This window comes from Microcebus murinus, chromosome X (genome assembly GCF_040939455.1).
Source record: "Microcebus murinus isolate Inina chromosome X, M.murinus_Inina_mat1.0, whole genome shotgun sequence".
Taxonomy (NCBI): Eukaryota; Metazoa; Chordata; class Mammalia; order Primates; family Cheirogaleidae; genus Microcebus; species Microcebus murinus.
The window spans coordinates 46,182,273-46,201,096 of record NC_134136.1 but is presented as its reverse complement, the minus strand read 5'-3'; positions in this window follow the sequence as shown (position 1 = coordinate 46,201,096).

Sequence of the window (18,824 nt, the reverse complement as noted above, 5' to 3'; positions counted from 1 at the left end):
TACAAGAGAATATATAAACTATTACAACAAAGTTTGAGTATATAAGAGCAATATAAAAAATATCAGCTGGATGAGGTGGCTCACACCTGTAATCCTAGCACTCTGGGAGGCTGAAGTGGGAGGATTGCTTGATGTCAGGAGTTTGAGACCAGCCTGAGTAAGAGTGAGACCCCGTCTCTACTAAAAATAGAAAAATTAGCCAGGCATGGTGGCGTGTGCCTGTAGTCCCAGCTACTTGGGAGGCTGAGGCAGGAGGATTGCTTGAGCCCAGGAGTTTGAGGTTGCTATGAGCTAGGCTGATGCCACAGTACTCTAGTCCGGGGTGACAGAGTGAGACTATGTCTAAAAAAAAAAAAAAAAAAAAAAAAAAACGAAAGAAAGAAAGAAAGAAAGAAAGAAAGAAAAGAAAAGAAAAGAAAAAATATATAAAAATGAACAAATTATAACTACACACATTGATGGAAGAATTTCATAAACACACTGAGTGAAAGAAGCAAATTGCCAAATATGTGCTATATAATTCCATTTCTGTAAGGTGTCAAAACATGACAAACTGCCATATGTGTCTATGGATAGATGAATATGTGGTAAAGGAGTAGTGTTTACCTCTGGAGTGGGAGGGATGGGCATAGGATCAGAGAAGGCTGCAACTGCATGCTTTTTATTACTTTAAAAAGAAGCAGGCCGGGCGCGGTGGCTCACGCCTGTAATCCTAGCTCTCTGGGAGGCCGAGGCGGGCGAATTGCTCAAGGTCAGGAGTTCGAAACCAGCCTGAGCAAGAGCGAGACCCCGTCTCTACTATAAAATAGAAAGAAATTAATTGGCCAACTAATATATATACAAAAAATTAGCCGGGCATGGTGGCGAATGCCTGTAGTCCCAGCTACTCGGGAGGCTGAGGCAGGAGGATTGCTTGAGCCAGGAGTTTGAGGTTGCTGTGAGCTAGGCTGACGCCATGGCACTAACTCTAGCCTGGGCAACAAAGCGAGACTCTGTCTCAAAAAAAAAATAAAATAAAAAAAAAATAAAAAGAAGCAAATATGTTAAGATTTGATAGAGATGGGTCGTGATAATATCATGACATGACATGACATGAATTCTCATTTTATTAGCTCCTTAGTGTGTGCTCAAAATGATGCATTTGCAAAAGTATCATTAGTTCAGTATCATCTGTTTGTGTATGTGAGAGAGTTAGAACTTAGTTTGGTACTACTGCTATTTTCTCACCTTTGCAGCCTCTTCTTTCTGCTTACACTGTCCCAGATTTAGAGTTATTTTGCTGAACAGGAAGCACACATTTTCAGCTTGAAACTCACTTTATTTGAGACAAGGATCAGCAAATTTTTTTGCAAAGGGCCAAATTGTATTTTCAGCTTTGTGGGCCATACGGTCTCTGTTGCAACCACACAAGTCTGCCATTGTAGCGTGAAAGTAGTGTGGTCGGCAGAATTCTAGGATGGCTTCCAAGATTCCTGGCCCCTGAGACACACAAACTTTATCTCGGTTATTCAATCAAACACTAATCTAGGTGCTGCTGTGAAGAGATTCTGGAAATGTCATTAATGTCCCAATCAGTTGACCTCAAGATAGGGAGATCATGCATGGTAGGCTTGGCCTAATCAGGTGAGCCTTTAAAAAGGATGGGCCTCTTCCCAGTAAGGGAGATTTCTCTGTTGCCAACTTTGAACATGGAGGGGTCATGTGGCAAGGAATGCAGGCAGCTTCTAGGAGCTGAGGGCAGCCCTTCGATGATGGCCAGCACGAGAATGGGAGCCTCAGTCCGATGACTGAAAGGAACTAATTTTTACCAACTACTAACATGAGCTTCAAAGAGGACCTTGAGCCTCAGCTGAGACGACTGTTGCCCTAACCAACACCTTGATTTCAGCCTGGTGAGACCCTGAACAGAGAGTCCAGCTAAATCCTGCCTGGACTGCTGACCCACAGAAACTGTGAGATAATAGATTTGTGTTGTTTTAAGCTATCAAGGTTGTGGCAATTTGTTAGACAGCAATAGGAAACTGATATTAATACAAACAGCCATAGACAATATGTAAGTGAATGAGCAATGGAGGCTGTGTTCCAATAAAACCTTATTTATTGGATATCAAAATTTGAATTTCATGTAATTTCCATGTATCATACAATATTATTCTTTTGATTTTTCCCCAACCACTCTTTTTTTTTTTTTGAGACAGAGTCTTGCTCTGTTGCTCAGGCTAGAGTGAGTGCTGTGGCATCAGCCTCGCTCACAGCAACCTCAAACTCCTGGGCTCAAGCAATCCTGCTGCCTCAGCCTCCCGAGTAGCTGGGACTACAGGCATATGCCACCATGCCCAGCTAATTTTTTTTCTATATATATTAGTCGGCCAATTAATTTCTTTCTATTTATAGTAGAGACGGGGTCTCGCTCTTGCTTAGGCTGGTTTTGAACTCCTGACCTCAAGCAATCCGCCCGCCTCGGCTTCCCAGAGTGCTAGGATTACAGGCGTGAGCCACCGTGCCCGGCCTATACAACCACTCTTAATGGTGGGATGGATTTTGCCTGTGGGTTAGAGTTTAGCAATCCCTTGATCTAGGAACTGGAACGTTTTTTGTCAGATTCTCCGAACTTTTGAGAATTTTTAAGGTTGCATAGGAATATGGAAATGAGTCTCTAAAACATTCCTTTCTTCAAGATTTGAAATGAGTCGCAGCTCATTTTCTTCCCATAACATCGTAAGCATCATAGCATTTTTCAAATACACAATACATTTTAAAACAATTTTCTCTAATGGTCTCAATCTCTTCTAAATATCAAATCCAAACTATAAAGCCATTTAATTTATACATCAATTTCTAGCACTCAAATAGGTTCAAAGGAACATTGTCAACTCTAATGAAAACATTGTAGTTATTTATTTATTTTATATCCCCCAAGGAAGTACTCTTTATTCTTTTGATTGTATGATGCTAATTAGTTGATAAACATGCATGGCCTTTCTTAAGACATGTTAATTAGTATGAATGTTGCTATAACAATCTTCTGGCAATTTACATTTTCAAAATGTCTGGTATATCATGCATTAATTTTTATCATTAAATGAAATTGCTAAATAAGGAATTTAGAATGCTGTGCTCAAACTTTCTTTAATGAGAAGTGGAGATATGAAAATAGGTAGGACTCTTGGAAACAGCAGTTTGATAGCACAAGATAGACATGTTTTGGGGGAAACTTTCTGGATTTGTTTTCTGGGCTGGGGAGCTGCCATAACAAGATACCACAAACTGAGTGGCTTAAAACAACAGAAATTTGTTCTCTCACAGTTCTGGAGACTAGAAGTCTGAAATCAAAGTGTCTTCAGTGCCTGCTCCCTCTGAACTCTGGAGGTGAGAATTCTTGCTTCTTCCTGTCTTCTGTTGTCCTCTAGCAATTGGCATTCCTTGGGTTGCAGATGGATCCCTCCAATCTCTGCCTCTGTAACCATATGGCTATCTTTTCCTTGTGTGTGTCTGTGTCTTCTACTCTTCTCTTCTCTTCTCTTTTCTTTTCTTTTCTTTTTTCTTTTCGAGACAGTGTCTCACTTTGTTGCCCAGGCTAGAGTGAGCGCCATGGCGTCAGCCTAGCTCACAGCAACCTCAAACTCCTGGGCTCAAGCAATCCTGCTGCCTCAGCCTCCCGATTAGCTGGGACTACAGGCATGCGCCACCATGCCTGGCTAAGTTTTTCTATATTTATTAGTTGGTCAATTAATTTCTTTCTATTTATAGTAGAGACGGGGATCTTGCTCTTGCTCAGGCTGGTTTCGAACTCCTGACCTCAAGCAATCCGTCCGCCTCGGCCTCCCAGAGTGCTAGGATTACAGGTGTGAGCCACTGCGCCCAGCCTCTGCTCTTTTCTTATAAGGATACCAACCATATTAGATTAGGGCCCACCGTAATGACTTCATCTTAATTGATCACGTCTGTAATTATTTCCAAATAAGGTCACATTTGCAGGCACTGGGAGTTAAGACTTCAACATACCATTTTGGGGAAGACAATTCAACTCATAACACTTTCCCAATGAAAAAGACAAGGATGAAAGGTAGAACCAGAAAATTAGAATGACCTTAACAGTTTTCTGTAATAACTACTTACTTTTACATTTGGAAAAACTGAGGCATAGGGCGATAGGGAGATTGCTCAAGGTCATGCAGATAGACAAGGACAGAACTGGGACTGCAAACTGGTAATGACAGAGAGATATACAAATCATACAAATACGTTTCTGGTTTAACAACTAAAATACTCAAGGCTGGCATAGGAAAAAAAGCAGGAATTAGGCAGTTTATCTGAGTGTTTCTCACCTCCCTTCATTCCCCCTTTCCTCTCCATTGGAACCTTCTTAGCCTCATTCTCTCCTCTAATAGGTGACATTTCCTGCGTGGTTTCTGTGTGCTGGGCATTGTGCTAAGTCTTCTGTGGTGCTATCTCACTTAATTCTCATAAAATAATGGCAAATGCTATTATGATCCCATTTTACCATGTGGAAATAGCTTCAGAGAGGTTAATGAACTTGCCCAGAGTCTCACAGCTTGTAAGAGGCTGGGCTGAGATGCAAATACAGGCTAAGCCCACATTTTTAACTACTCTGCTAATTTGCATCCTCCTCCTTGCCATTGTCATCCACCACCACATGCTTGCACCCCCTTTCTGCTTTGCCCAAGAAGGGCCTACCTGGAGGGCCTTGTTAAGCCTGCCTTTGCAGACAGAGTCCTACATTTCAGAATCATCTCTTGGACTCTGCCTCTTTCAGTGATGAGGCAATAAAGAAAGAAAGCAGCTGGCTGTGTGAGCAGGGCTTCCCAGGGGCCTAGGGTCTGTTCCTCAAATTTGAGGATTCCGAAGCCTTGCCTTGTTGGCTTCCCCAGAAGTGTTCAGGTCTGGGGACAGAAATGCCCTACCTAAATGTACAAGTGGTTGATTGCTAATCCGGAATACCAATTTGGGAATTTACCCTGAGAAATATGCTTGCCAAGTGTTGCAACCAGAGAGCGATCAATGGAAAGCGATTGCTGCTCAGACAGGGCCTTGCCAGGGGACTGTCAGTGAGATTCTCATGCCCATGAGCAGGGGCCTGGTCTCCCCCCCACCAAAGGGACCAGGGCAAATGAGGCGGGAGTGCTGGCCAAAGGCTTGACTCTTGGGCAGCAGGGTCCTAGGACTGCGTTGTTTCAGGGCTTTTCCTGAGGCAGTCTGAGCTAGAGAGCCAGATGCTATGTGGAGAAGGGCCAAGGTTCTAGTAAGAAAGCCAACGCCATGAATTTAGTCCAGGAGACGGAAAGGGGGACGTGAGGAGGGAATTCAGTAGCCCAGAGAGATCGGGGCCGGAGAGCTGAGAGGAGATGCAGTGTCCAATGCTCTGCTCAGTCTGAATCTTGCCTCTGACTCTTTGGATTTAGGCCTGTACCAGGTTATCCTGGTGATCAAACCTCAGCTTTCTCTTAAGGGCTTTGACTTGACTTGACCTTCAGGTTCTTGGCAGCCTATGCTGCTTCTGGCAGAAGCCTCACACTCTGGCCCTGTCCCCACAAATGCCAGTCCTCCCCATCTGAATGGGAAGATTCAGATATTTAGCCACAAATATATGATCCTGAGGTCCTCACTAGCTGCCCTGGCAATGCTCTGTCACTCGCTCTCCACTCCCTGACTCTATGATGATCCAGAAGGAAGATGCAGAGCTCCATGGGTGGGTTTCCACGTTGGCAGACCAAAAAGTACAAGTGGGGGCAGAATTGATTCCATAGTCGATTCAAAGAGCTAGAAAGGCTTTCGGTAGAAGTTTTACAAGAGCCATGTTGGATTTTCCCACCGTTGCTTGCTTTTCTCTTTTTGCATTCTTAAATTCCTATTTTCTGCCTTTGTCATGTTCTCTCTCACTTTTGGATATTATTGTGATAGGCATTAACTTTTTATTTTATTAGTAGCCAATAATCGTACACAATTGACCTACATGGCTTCTAAAGAGCCACATCAACTGCTCCTGTCAACCGCTCGTCTGATAGCTGGGCGAGCCTCCTTGGCTCAGAGCATTGTCTGTTAATCACCAGTGGACACCAAATACCAAGCACTTCGAAGGAAATATTTGTTGAATGAGTGAATAAATGAATATGTGATTGAATTTAAACTTTGTGTTCCCGTTTGCCCAAACATTCACAAGAAATCAGTTAACTGCTCTTACAGGAAAGCTATGAGCTACTTTTTGTCTTTTTTTTAAATTACACAGATAATACTTGCATACATTCTTATCATAAAAGATTCAAACATTATAGAAGTATACAGAACAAAATCATTATTACCCTCCCTCCCACCACCCATTCCCTGAATTCCAGTCCTACTGTGTGTGGGAGGTGAGTAACCACTGTCATAGTTCAGTGGGCATAATTCCCATCTACTTTCCATGCATTTACATACATGTAATGTATGTATGTTCATATGTGCATATGCCTTTCTTATTTTTTTTTTCTTTTCGAGGCAGAGTCTCACTTTGTTGCCTGGGCTAGAGTGCCTGGCGGCAACCTCAAACTCCTGGGCTCAAGCGATCCTCCTGCCTCAGCCTCCCGAGTAGCTGGGACTACAGGCACGCACCACCAGACCCAGCTAATTTTTTTCCTATATATTTTTAGTTGGCCAATTATATTTTTTTCTATTTTTAGTAGAGACAGGGTCTTGCTCTTGCTCAGGCTGGTTTCAAACTCCTGACCTTGAGCAATCCGCCCGCCTTAGACTCCCAGAGTGCTAGGATCACAGGCGTGAGCCACCTCGCCCGGCCTGCATATGCCTTTCTTACATAAAAAAGCCTTTCTTATATAAGTGGGATTACCTTATATTTATTATTTTGCAACTTGCTTTTTTGGATTTAGCAATATATTGTAAGCATCTTTCTACATCAGTACACCTACATCATTGTTAATGATTGCTTAGTATTATACAACATGGACATATATTTTACTCAACTAGTCCTATATTGGTATTTCAGTGGTCTATAGTTTGTCTGTAACATAAACATTGCTGTAATAACACATCTTTGCTATCCATATTTATTGCATATGTTTTAATATTTAATAAGACAAGTCCTCCCTCACCCCATTATTCTTCCTTCTCAGCAGTTTTCTGGTTACTCTTCCTTGTTTATTTTCTCCATATGAACATTAGATAAACTTCTCTAGAGTCCCAAATAGGCAGTTTTACTGGGATCATGTTGAATTTATAAATTAACTTAGAGAGAATTGACATATTTTGAAGTTGAGTCTTCCTATCCAAAAATATGGTTTTTTGTCTTTTGTTTTATTTAAGTTTTTGTCTGGAGTTTCTTTAAATATTTTATTTAAAAATTATGATTACAAAATTAATAAGTGTCTGTTGTAAAAGCTTTAAACAACTTAGACCTGTATAAATTAAAAATTGCCGACTTCCTGTCCCCCTCTCCTACTCCATTCCTATTGCCCTGGGTAACCACTATTATCGGGTCATGGTGTTTCAGTCTCCATTGCTTCTTCAAAAATACAATCATGCTATTCCTGTGATCTGCAACTTGCTTTTTCCTTAAAATATCTCCCAAGTAGCGCTCCATTTCAGCACACACAATGTTCCTTGATCTTTTTAAACTGTTGTAGCGTATTACACTCTATGGATATGCTACATTAAAAAAAAATGCACTCACGCCTGTAATCCTAGCACTTTGGGAGGCCGAGGCGGGCGGATTGCTCAAGGTCAGGAGTTCGAAACCAGCCTGAGCGACCCCGTCTCTACCAAAAATAGAAATAAATTAATTGACCAACTAAAAATATATACAAAAAATTAGCCGGGCATGGTGGCGCATGCCTGTAGTCCCAGCTACTCAGGAGGCTGAGGCAGTAGGATCGCTGAGCCCCAGAGATTGAGGTTGCTGTGAGCCAGGCTGACGCCACGGCACTCACTCTAGCCTGGGCAACAAAGTGAGACTCTGTCTCAAAAAAAAAAAAAAAAATGCAATGCACTTCGGTAAGACATTTGGGTGTATCCAAATTTTATTATTATCGACCATTTTATAATAAACATCCTTATTATTAAATATGTAGTGTCACACATATTGTACAAATATTTCTGTAGGATAAATTTCTGACAGTGGAATTACTGGTATCAAAAGGTACTGTGGGCCGGGCGCGGTGGCTCACGCCTGTAATCCTAGCACTCTGGGAGGCCGAGGTGGGCAGATTGCTCGAGGTCCGGAGTTTGAAACCAGCCTGAGCAAGAGCGAGACCCCGTCTCTACTATAAATAGAAAGAAATTAATTGGCCGACTAATATATATAGAAAAAAAATTAGCTGGGCATGGTGGCATATGCCTGTAGTCCCAGCTACTCGGGAGGCTGAGGCAGCAGGATTGCTTGAGCCCAGGAGTTTGAGGTTGCTGTGAGCTAGGCTGACGCCACGGCACTCACTCTAGCCTGGGCAACAGAGTGAGACTCTGTCTCAAAAAAAAAAAAAAGGTATTGTGCGTTTAATTTTTTTTTATTTTAGCGTATTATGGGGGTACAAGTGTTAAGGTTACATATATTGCCCATGTCCCCCCAACCCCCTTGAGTAAGAGCTTCAAGTGTGTCCATCTATTGTGCGTTTACAATTTTGACTGATATTGCCAAATTACACTCCAAAAAGTTTTTACCAGTGGTAAAAGAGAGTATATGTATTTCTAAAACCTTGTTGACATAGGGTTATTCATCTTTTTAATATCTGCCAATCTGTAGCTTTCATTTCTATTTCTGAATTAAGAGTCAGGCGGAGCATCTTCTTATATGTAGTGACATGTAATAGTCATTTGCCTTTCATATTCGTCACAAGTATTTTCCTTAATTTTGTTTTTGACTTTGCTTATGATGCATCTTTGCTGTTTATGAATTTTAAAATTTTATATAGCCAAATGTTTAGATCTTTTCCTTGTTTGATTCTAGATTCCAAGATTATAAAAGCATTCTCCTATATTTTATTTTATTTATTTATTTATTTATTTATTTTTTTTTTTTTTGAGACAGAGTCTCGCTTTGTTGCCCAGGCTAGAGTGAGTGCCGTGGCGTCAGCCTAGCTCACAGCAACCTCACACTCCTGGGCTCAAGCGATCCTTCTGCCTCAGCCTCCCGAGTAGCTGGGACTACAGGCATGCGCCACTATGCCCGGCTAATTTTTTATATATATATATCAGTTGGCCAATTAATTTCTTTCTATTTATAGTAGAGACGGGGTCTCGCTCTTGCTCAGGCTGGTTTTGAACTCCTGACCTTGAGCAATCCGCCCGCCTCGGCCTCCCAAGAGCTAGGATTACAGGCGTGAGCCACAGCGCCCGGCCTTATTTATTTTTTTTGAGAGAGAGTCTCGCTTTGTTGCCCAGGCTAGAGTGAGTGCCGTGGCATCAGCCTAGCTCACAGCAACCTCAAACTCCTGGGCTCAAGCGATCCTTCTGTCTCAGCCTCCCAAGTAGCTGGGACTACAGGCATGCGCCACCATGCCTGGCTAATTTTTTCTATATATATTAGTTGGCCAATTAATTTCTTTCTATTTATAGTAGAGACAGGGTCTCGCTCTTGCTCAGGCTGGTTTTGAATTCCTGACCTCGAGCAATCCGCCCGCCTTGGCCTCCCAGAGTGCTAGGATTACAGGCGTGAGCCACCGCCCTCCCAGCCACTCTCCTATATTTTACTTTACTCCCTGTATTGTTTTATTTTTAGGTTGAAAGCTTAACTCCACATGGAACGTATTTTTGTGTAGGCAGTGAGTTAGGGATCCAGCTATATATGTTTCTACATGGCTAGTGAGTTAAGGATCTTTGGGTGCTAGTGAAAGAACTAACTGAAGCTCATTTGTTGGGGAAAGGGGGGAATTGATTATGAGAATATTTCCTTGGAACAAGGTCTGGAAGGGAGCTTAATTTCCCAAAGGGCTGGAATCTGAGAAGGAAAAGGTGTCAGAAATGCAGAGTAGTTTCTTTCTATTTCTCAGCTCTGTTGCTATTGGAGCATCCACGTCAATCGTTTATCTCTGTGGATGGGCTTTCTCTGCTACTCGGTCCTGTCGGGGGAGGCTGGCCATACCAAAGCTCAGCAACTGAGGTTTAAAGTCTCCTCCTTCAAGATGCCAACCATTCAGACTGGAAGAGACTTTGATTAGTCTAGCTTGGGTCAGGGGTTCACCTTGAGGGGACATGGGTCATTTAATGTAACATGATTGTTGTGGGCTCACTCCCGAAACCTCGTAGGTTGGAATGGAGAAGATAGAAGGTGGACATTTTCTGGGAGGAATCGCTGTGACTGGGGCAGACACATCTATTATACAATCTGTCCCAGCATCATTTTTGAACAATGTGTCTTATCCCCACCAATGGTCTTTTCCACTCTCCTGGATGACTTTTTCATACCACCTTAACAGTGGCAGGTGAATTGGGTTCAATTGCTAAAGGAGATTTACAGGAATCAAATGGCAATGCTTACAAATGTACAGTTTATTATAGGGAAAGGATACAGCAAGGGGTCTGGAGAGGTCAGATATGGGATCTTATTGTCCTCTATAAGGGCTGTGGCAGGACACACTTTCTCACTTGGACCAGAAACCACTGACACGTGCATGGAGCAACTCAGAACCCAGGAGTCCAAAAAGGAGTCTTGGTTGGTTATTTTTAAATATTTTGCCAGTCACATAGGCATATTCCAGCCCAAAGAGTAAAGCCCTTCGAGGAAGGGGCAGGTGTCACGCTGAGACCAGGTGCATTTGCAGGTGCATGAGTCTCACTGTCATCAATACCTAATACTGACAAGCTGGTACAAGCCACCTTGAATCTCCTCAAGACCCACGGTTACAAAACACCATTAATCAGTATGTTTTGTGTCTTGGCAAGGGGTCAGTGTCATTCAAGAACTTCAGTAAAACAGCTCGGGCTATTCTAGACCTGCCTGAATTAACCTCACAACACACACTTTCTCCTCTCTCCTCTGTTTCTGCATTCTGATATTTTAGCAACTTGTGGTCTGAAAGATTTTTGTAAACCTTTTTTGCAGTAATTGAAGTCTGAATGTTCTATTTGATTTTCTTTACTTTGGATGCTTACTGAATTCAAAATTTACCCCCTGGGCTTACTTTGGGAAAACAACAAGGATTGAGAACTCTTTATTCTGTAGGTAGTTGATGGCATTTTTTTGCATTGACTTGTTATTCATTAAGAAAATTACTTGAACAATTCAGTTCTTATCAAAATTCTCTTGTGTCAGCTTTTGGGTTTAAAGAAAGTTCAACTTGCAGTATTCAAATACTGTGGAAACTGTTTAATTTAATGGATGAATAGTGGTTTCTAACCCATGCAAGGCAAAAACATCTTACCTAAAGAGCTTTCAAAAAACTCAAATTAAAAAATACTTTGGAGTAGAATTACTTTATTTCAATTCTGCTTTATAAATGGAATGAACCAAAATGCATTTAAAACCGGAAAACTGTATTGCCACTATCTGATGTAATTCACATGCTGAAAATGTTACATTTTACAAAAGACCTGGAAAAGCCCATAATAGGCTGTCTTACTCATGTTTGTATTCATCTTTGTTAGAGAAAGCACATGGTCCCATTAGCCCCTGGGCACTTTTAGTTCAAATACCCAGAAGCATTCACTGAGTATGCGGAAGTCTCAATTAGGCAGTGGTTTTTGCCAGTAATATAAGGAGCAAAACATTGTGATTAAACTCCAGGGCAGAGAGGGGCAATTTTGTCCCTATTGCAAATACCTGATTAGCTACGAAAATGGAACGTGTTCTCTCTAAGCTTTGAGTTAATAATTTTAACACCTATTTCTGTGACTCTTGTTAAAAAAAAATCAGATGTGACAATGAAGGCAGAAACCATTAAAAGAAAAGAATGAAAGCTTAGACCGGATTGTTCAAAACTCTATTAAAGTACCATAAATAATACTGAAAGTCAAACAATATATTTGGAAAAAAGTTTGCAACATCCATGACATGATTCTAACAAATTGATTAAAATACAAAGAAGACACATGCTCAGGTAGAAAAATTAACAAAGGACCTAGTTGTAATACAAAAGAAGTACAAATGGAAATAAAGATGAAAAGCTGTTCTGCTTCACTGGTGATCAAAGACATGCAAATTAAAAGAACATTGCTATTTTTAAAAACCTATCAAGGTGGTGGAGATTAAAAGATTATTAGTATTCAATGCTTAAAAGGGCGTGGGGAAAGGGCATTCATATATGTTACTGATGAGAAAGTCAATTGAGGGCAATTTGGCAATATAAGTCAAAACTGAAAATGTGCATAGTCTTTATTTAGCAATTCCAGAATTCAGAAATCTATGTTTTGCACATGCACAAAAATATGTTCAAAGATATTCATTGCAGCATTATTTACAATTGCCAAGAAGATAACAATAGCCTAAATGTCCATCAAAAGGGAATTGAGGCCGGGCGTGGTGGCTCACGCCTGTAATCCTAGCACTCTGGGAGGCTGAGGCGGGAGGATTGCTCGAGGTCAGGAGTTTGAAACCAGCCTGAGCAAGAGCGAGACCCCGTCTCTACTATAAATAGAAAGAAATTAATTGGCCAACTAATATATAGAAAAAATTAGCTGGGCATGGTGGCACATGCCTGTAGTACCAGCTACTAGGGAGGCAGCAGGATTGCTTGAGTCCAGGAGTTTAAGGTTGCTGTGAGCTAGGCTGACGCCATGGCACTCTAGCTTGGGCAACAGAGTGAGATTCTGTCTTAAAAAAATAAAAATAAAAAAAGAAAAGAAAAGAAAATAGTCAAACTCCTAGAGTTGCATTGTGGTTGCCAGGGACTGGGGTGAGGGTGGGGAATGTGGAGTTGTTCAACAGGTATGAAGTTTCAGTTATGCAAGATGAAGAAATTCTAGAGCTCTGTTGTACAATATTGTACCTACAGTTAACAATACTGTATTGTTTACTTAAAATTTTGTTAAGAGGCTAGATATTATGTTAAGTATTACCACAATAAGAAAATGTATGGTGCATTTACAGTTGTATATGCTGTATTATTCAGTATATTAGTGACAGGAGAAAACAACCATTCTGACTAAACAGTGCTGAATCCTCCACACATAGTTTTACATGTCCAGTGAATACTTTTCCACAGACTAGTTTCTGGCTCTGTAGATTCCAAACCTTATTTCTCCTCAGATACACCTATTTCCAATGCTGGGTGCTGTAGGCGGCATTAATATCAAGATGTGATCTTTGCCCTGCACCATTAGTCAGCCCAGTGTGAGGTGGGAGTATTCCTGGAAGCCATTCCTGTGCAGGGGTGGCTAGCAATGACATAGAAGTGACTGCCAGCCATGTAAATACATCTGTTCAAATCCAAAATAAATATAAACCCAATTCTACTTCCCCTTTGCATGATCGCAACAATGTCCAAAGCCACCCCAATGCCAACCCTGTGAGGGAAGGGTGATAGAAGGGAAGTTGGAGTGGAAAGAGACTGATGTCTTAACTGATTGCAATGAACATATTTTACATTTGCAAATTTTACAAATGCCTATGACCATATTATCCCACTGTAAGGAGCCTCAGCCTCCCGAGTAGCTGGGACTACAGGCACGCGCCACCATGCCTGGCTAATTTTTTCTATGTATTTTTGGTTGGCCAATTAATTTCTTTATATTTTTAGTAGAGACGATATCTTGCTCTTGCTCAGGCTGGTCTCGAACTCCTGACCTCGAGCAATCCACCTGCCTCTTCCTCGGCCTCCCAGAGTGCTAGGATTACAGGCGTGAGCCACCATGCCCGGCCTTGAGTTTGACTATTTTAGATACCACAGATAAGTGGAATCATGCAGTATTTGCCTTTCTGTGACTGGCCTATTGCATTAAGTATGAATCCCTTAAGGTTCATCCGTGTTGCATATGTTAGGATTTCCTTCTCTTTTAAGGCTGAATAATATTCCATTGCATGTACACACCACATTATTTTAATCCAGTTATCCATTGATGGACACTTAGGTTGCTTCCACACCTTGGATATTGTGACTAATGCTGAAATGAATATGGCAGTGAAAATATCTCTATGATACCCTCATTTCAATTCTTTTTGATAAATACCCAGAAGTGGGGTATCTGGATCATATGGTAGTTCTATTTTTAATTTTTTGAGGAACCTCCATACTGTTTTCCATAGTGGCCACACCATTTTAATGGGAATATTGTGAAATAGAATTTATCAGAAATCCTGGGATTTCAAAGCACAAGCCTGTAGCAGTCCTACAGTGATTTTTGTCTATTATGCATTTGCATGTTTTACACATCTTACCATATTGAATCATGTTTTAATGTATCTGACTCATCTTGTTCTGATGAAGCCTGGCAGTTTCAGATGAAATGGCATATCAAATTGTCACGAACACAGGGAAATAGCTTGAAGAAACAAGTGTCCCAATCACAAAAAAACCTAAACATAGTTTTCAGTAATTCCATGTATGGAGTATTAAAAGCAGTTTGATTATATAATTGCATATAACTCAATACGATGCAGTGTCAATTTTTAAATACATACAAATTTTCTTATAAATGTCTTATTTTCAGATTAATTTTATGTTGTTCTTTAGAATTTTTGATGAACCGAAATTTAAATATGATAGGAAAGAAGCCAAACATGTAAACTGAAAGAAAGAAGGCTACCCTGTCAAAACCTGTCATTATTACAATGGCAAGTAAAAACTCTATCATAATTACCATGATCTGATCACTATACATTATATGTCTCAAAACATCACTACTGTGTTTCCTCGAAAATAAGACCTACCCATAAAATAAGCCCTAGAAGGATTTCTAAGCATTTGCACAATATAAGCCCTACCCTGAAAATAAGGCCTAGTGATGGGCATGGCTAAGCAGCATATCTGCACAACCCATGCATTTCGTTGCGGAGCAGTAAAGATCATCAGCCCTTCTCATCTGCCCCATGAGAGCTCTATTGCTCAACATGAGAGATTGGGGCCAATGGTTCTAAAGGAAATAGAGTCGCAAGAAATTCAGGATGGAATTCAGGGTTTGGAGAGTTATGATGATGTTCCAGAAGAAGACGACTTAACTATATTTGAATAAATGTAGACTGTTATACTGTACTTAACAAAAATAACACATCTCCTAAAAATAAGCCCTAGGGTGTCTTCTTGAGGGAAAATAAATGTAAGACCCTGTCTTATTTTTGGGGAAACACGATATGTACCCCATGAATATGTATAAGTATTATCTGTCAATTAAAAAACTATCAAAACAAGGGCGAGCACAGTGGCTCATGCCTGTAATCCTAGCACTCTGGGAGGCTGAGGTGGGAGGATTGCTCAAGGTCAGGGGTTCAAAACCAGCCTGAGCAATAGTGAGACCCCGTCTCTACTAAAAATAGAAAGAAGTTACTTGGCCAATTAAAAATATATAGAAACAATTAGCTGGGCATAGTGGTGCATACCTGTAGTCCCAGCTACTCAGGAGGCTAAGGCAGAAGGATTGCTTGAGCCCAGGAGTTTGAGGTTGCTGTGAGCTAGGCTGATGCCATGGCACTCTAGCCCAGGCAACAGAGTGAGACTCTGTCTCAAAAAAAAAAAAAAAACAACTATCAAAACAAAATAAAAACAAACTAAAAGTATCAATAATAAAATACAAATTTTGGTAAACTATGTTAAAGGAAAGACAGAATTGTCTTTCTTTATAGAAAATGTTATAAAATCATATGGGCAGGTAAACAAATTGTATGCAACCCATAATACAGGAAAGTTATAGAGGTATGCCAGGAAGTTAACATTAAGTTATTTTTTAAGATTTTCTGAAGTTTGTAGTCTTTGTAAGTTTTCATAAATTTGTAATATATTGTGATTTCTTTTATCAATTTAAAGATATATTCACTTTTGTACCTAATTTTGTATTCTTCTTAATGGAGACCCCCACCCCTCAAATTGTGTGTCAGGTCACAGAAGCCTAGGTCTGTCCTTGCCTATATCAAGTCCTTTACCAAATACCGTTGGCTCTGCCTTCAATACACCTACAGAATCCGAGCACTTCTCACCATCTGCACTGTCACCACCCTGGTCTTTAGCCACCAGCCACCATCATTTTCTACCTGAATTAAACCTCCTAATTTTTCTCCTTCTTGCCTTGCCCTATTTCTATCTAATCTCAATACAGCAGCCAGAGTAATCCTTTTCAACTCAAGTCACATAAGGTCCTTCCTCTGCTCAAAACTCTCCAGTGGTTTCCATCCTCACTCAGAGTAAAATTCAAAGTCCTTTTTGTGGCCATCAGAGAGCTACATGATCTGTGCTCCTTCAACCCTCTCTGACTTCCTTTCCTACTCCTCTCCTTTAATTTACTCCATTCCAGCCACTCTGGTTTTGTTGTTCCTTCAACATGCCAAACATACTTCTGCCTTGGGATCTTGGCATTGGCTGTTCCCCCTGCCTGGAATGCTCTTCTTTCAGATGTCTGCATGACTTGCTCCCTCATTTCCTTAAGGTCTTTGCTTAAATGGTACCTTAAGTCAGTGCGACCTTTCTTATATAAAATTACAACCTCCCCATCACTCATTATCTCCCTTCTTTGCCTTATTTTTCTCCATATCACTGATCTTCATCTGATATAATGCATACTTCCCTGTTTATTTGTGTATTTTCTTTCTCCTCCATTAGAAGTAAACTCTGCAAGGGGAAGGGATTTGTTCTGTTTACTAATGTACCTCATCACCTGGATATGTGCTTGGCACATAGCAGACATCCAATAAATATCTGTTGAATGAATGAAGGACAAATCCTACATGTTAATTTAAGCAGTGGGATTAGAGAATAATCTCTTCTTCTTTTTAAAAAAAAATTTTTTTTTAAAGTCTGGTAAAAAATACATAGCATAAAATGTACCATTTAACCATTTGTAAGGGTACAGGTCAGTGGCATCAAGTACATTCACATTGTTGTATAACCATAGCTACCATGCATCCCACAGAAAATGTTTCATCTTAGAAAAATTGAAACTCTGTACTCTGCTTCTTCTTTATACACTAGGCTTATGTCTGAATTTCTTACAACAAACATTTATTATTATAATGTCAAAAGGCCATTTCCATTTTGGGAACAGGCTAATGGGAAATTTATATTCATTTTATAAAATGATAATTGAGAAAAGACTGTGTTCCTATTCCTTCAACAGATTAAGCGTAAAGCTGTCCAGCCTTAAAAATGATTCATTAAAGCGTTCCTCTGGGAGCTTGAATATTCAGTACCAGCTGTTTTCCTCGTTAATATTTGAATTTAGTACTTTAAGAAATTTGATATCCAAGAAATAGTAAATATTTAGCCACTTATGGTATTATTTTGTTAATGTATTTTTGTACTGAGTTTGTTTAATTTGCAATACTGTTGCAGTTATGCAACATCATAATATGGAGAAGGGAGAGAGGAAGGTGGCATGTATTGAGAGCCTACTAGGTGCCAGGTGCTTTGTAGAATGTACAGTGGCCTCTGTTTCCTTGGGCCCCACTCAACTGGCAATGCAGACTGACTTTCACTATCTTCATTTTGTGGCAAATGCTCTTGACAAGATTGTCAATGACTTCCCTGTCACTACATTCCAATAGACACTTTTCAGTCTTCATTCGCCTGACTTCCTACTATAGATAGTTAGCACAGATGACCATCTCCTCTTCTTATCAAAACCCCTTCTTACTTTGGTCCATCTTCAGAGCTTTTTGATTCTACTTCCTAAATATTTTTATTATCTTTCCACTTCTCTCTATATCCACTGTCTCCACCCCAATTAGTCTGACACCATACACTCTTGCCTGGACAACTCCTAGAGCCTTTTTTTTTTTTTTTTTTTTGGAGACAGAGTCTCTCACTCTGTTACCTGGGCTAGAATGCTGTGGCGTCAGCTTAGCTCACAGCAACCTCAAACTCCTGGGCTCAAGTGATCCTCCTGCCTCAGCCTCCCGAGTAGCTGGGACTACAGGCATGTGCCACCATGCCCGGCTAATTTTTCTATGCATTTTTAGTTGGCCAATTAATTTCTTTCTATTTTTAGTAGAGGTGGGGTCTCACTCTTGCTCAGGCTGGTTTTGAACTCCCAACCTTGAGCGATCCACCTGCCTTGGCCTCCCAGCGTGGTAGGATTACAGGCGTGAGCCACTGCGCCCGGACCCTAGAGCCTCTTAAGGCAACGGTCCCCATCCTTTTGGGCACCAGGATTGGTTTCATGGAAGACAATTTTTCCATGGACTAGGAGTGGGGTGGCAGGATGGTTTTGGGATGATTCAAGTGCATTACATTTATTATGCACTTTATTTCTATTGCTATTACATTGTAATATATAATGAAATAAGTATACAACTCACCGTAATACAGAATCAGTGGTACCCCTGAGCTCGTTTTCTCCTGTAACTAATGCTGCAGCTGATCTGACAGGAGGTGGAGCTCAGGCAGTGATGCGAGCAAGCAATGGGGAGCAGCTGTAAATACTGATGAAGCTTCACTGCTTTTTTTTTTTTTGAAGTTTGTGATACGACAGTAATTTTATTCTGAAAGTAGTTGTGTTTTGTTTCTAGGACATTTTATTCTCGAGTATCTATGCACCAGTTCTTTCCCTATGAAACTGCTTACCTCCTGCTGTGTGGCCCGATTCCTAACAGGCCACAGACTGGTACTGGTCCACTGCCCGAGGCTTGGGGACTTCAGTCTTAAGGGAATTTTTTGCCTCCAATTCCCCACCCCACCCTCAATCTGTTCCTTGCACAACTGCCAATGATCGCTCCAAACTATGATCATATCATGCCCTTT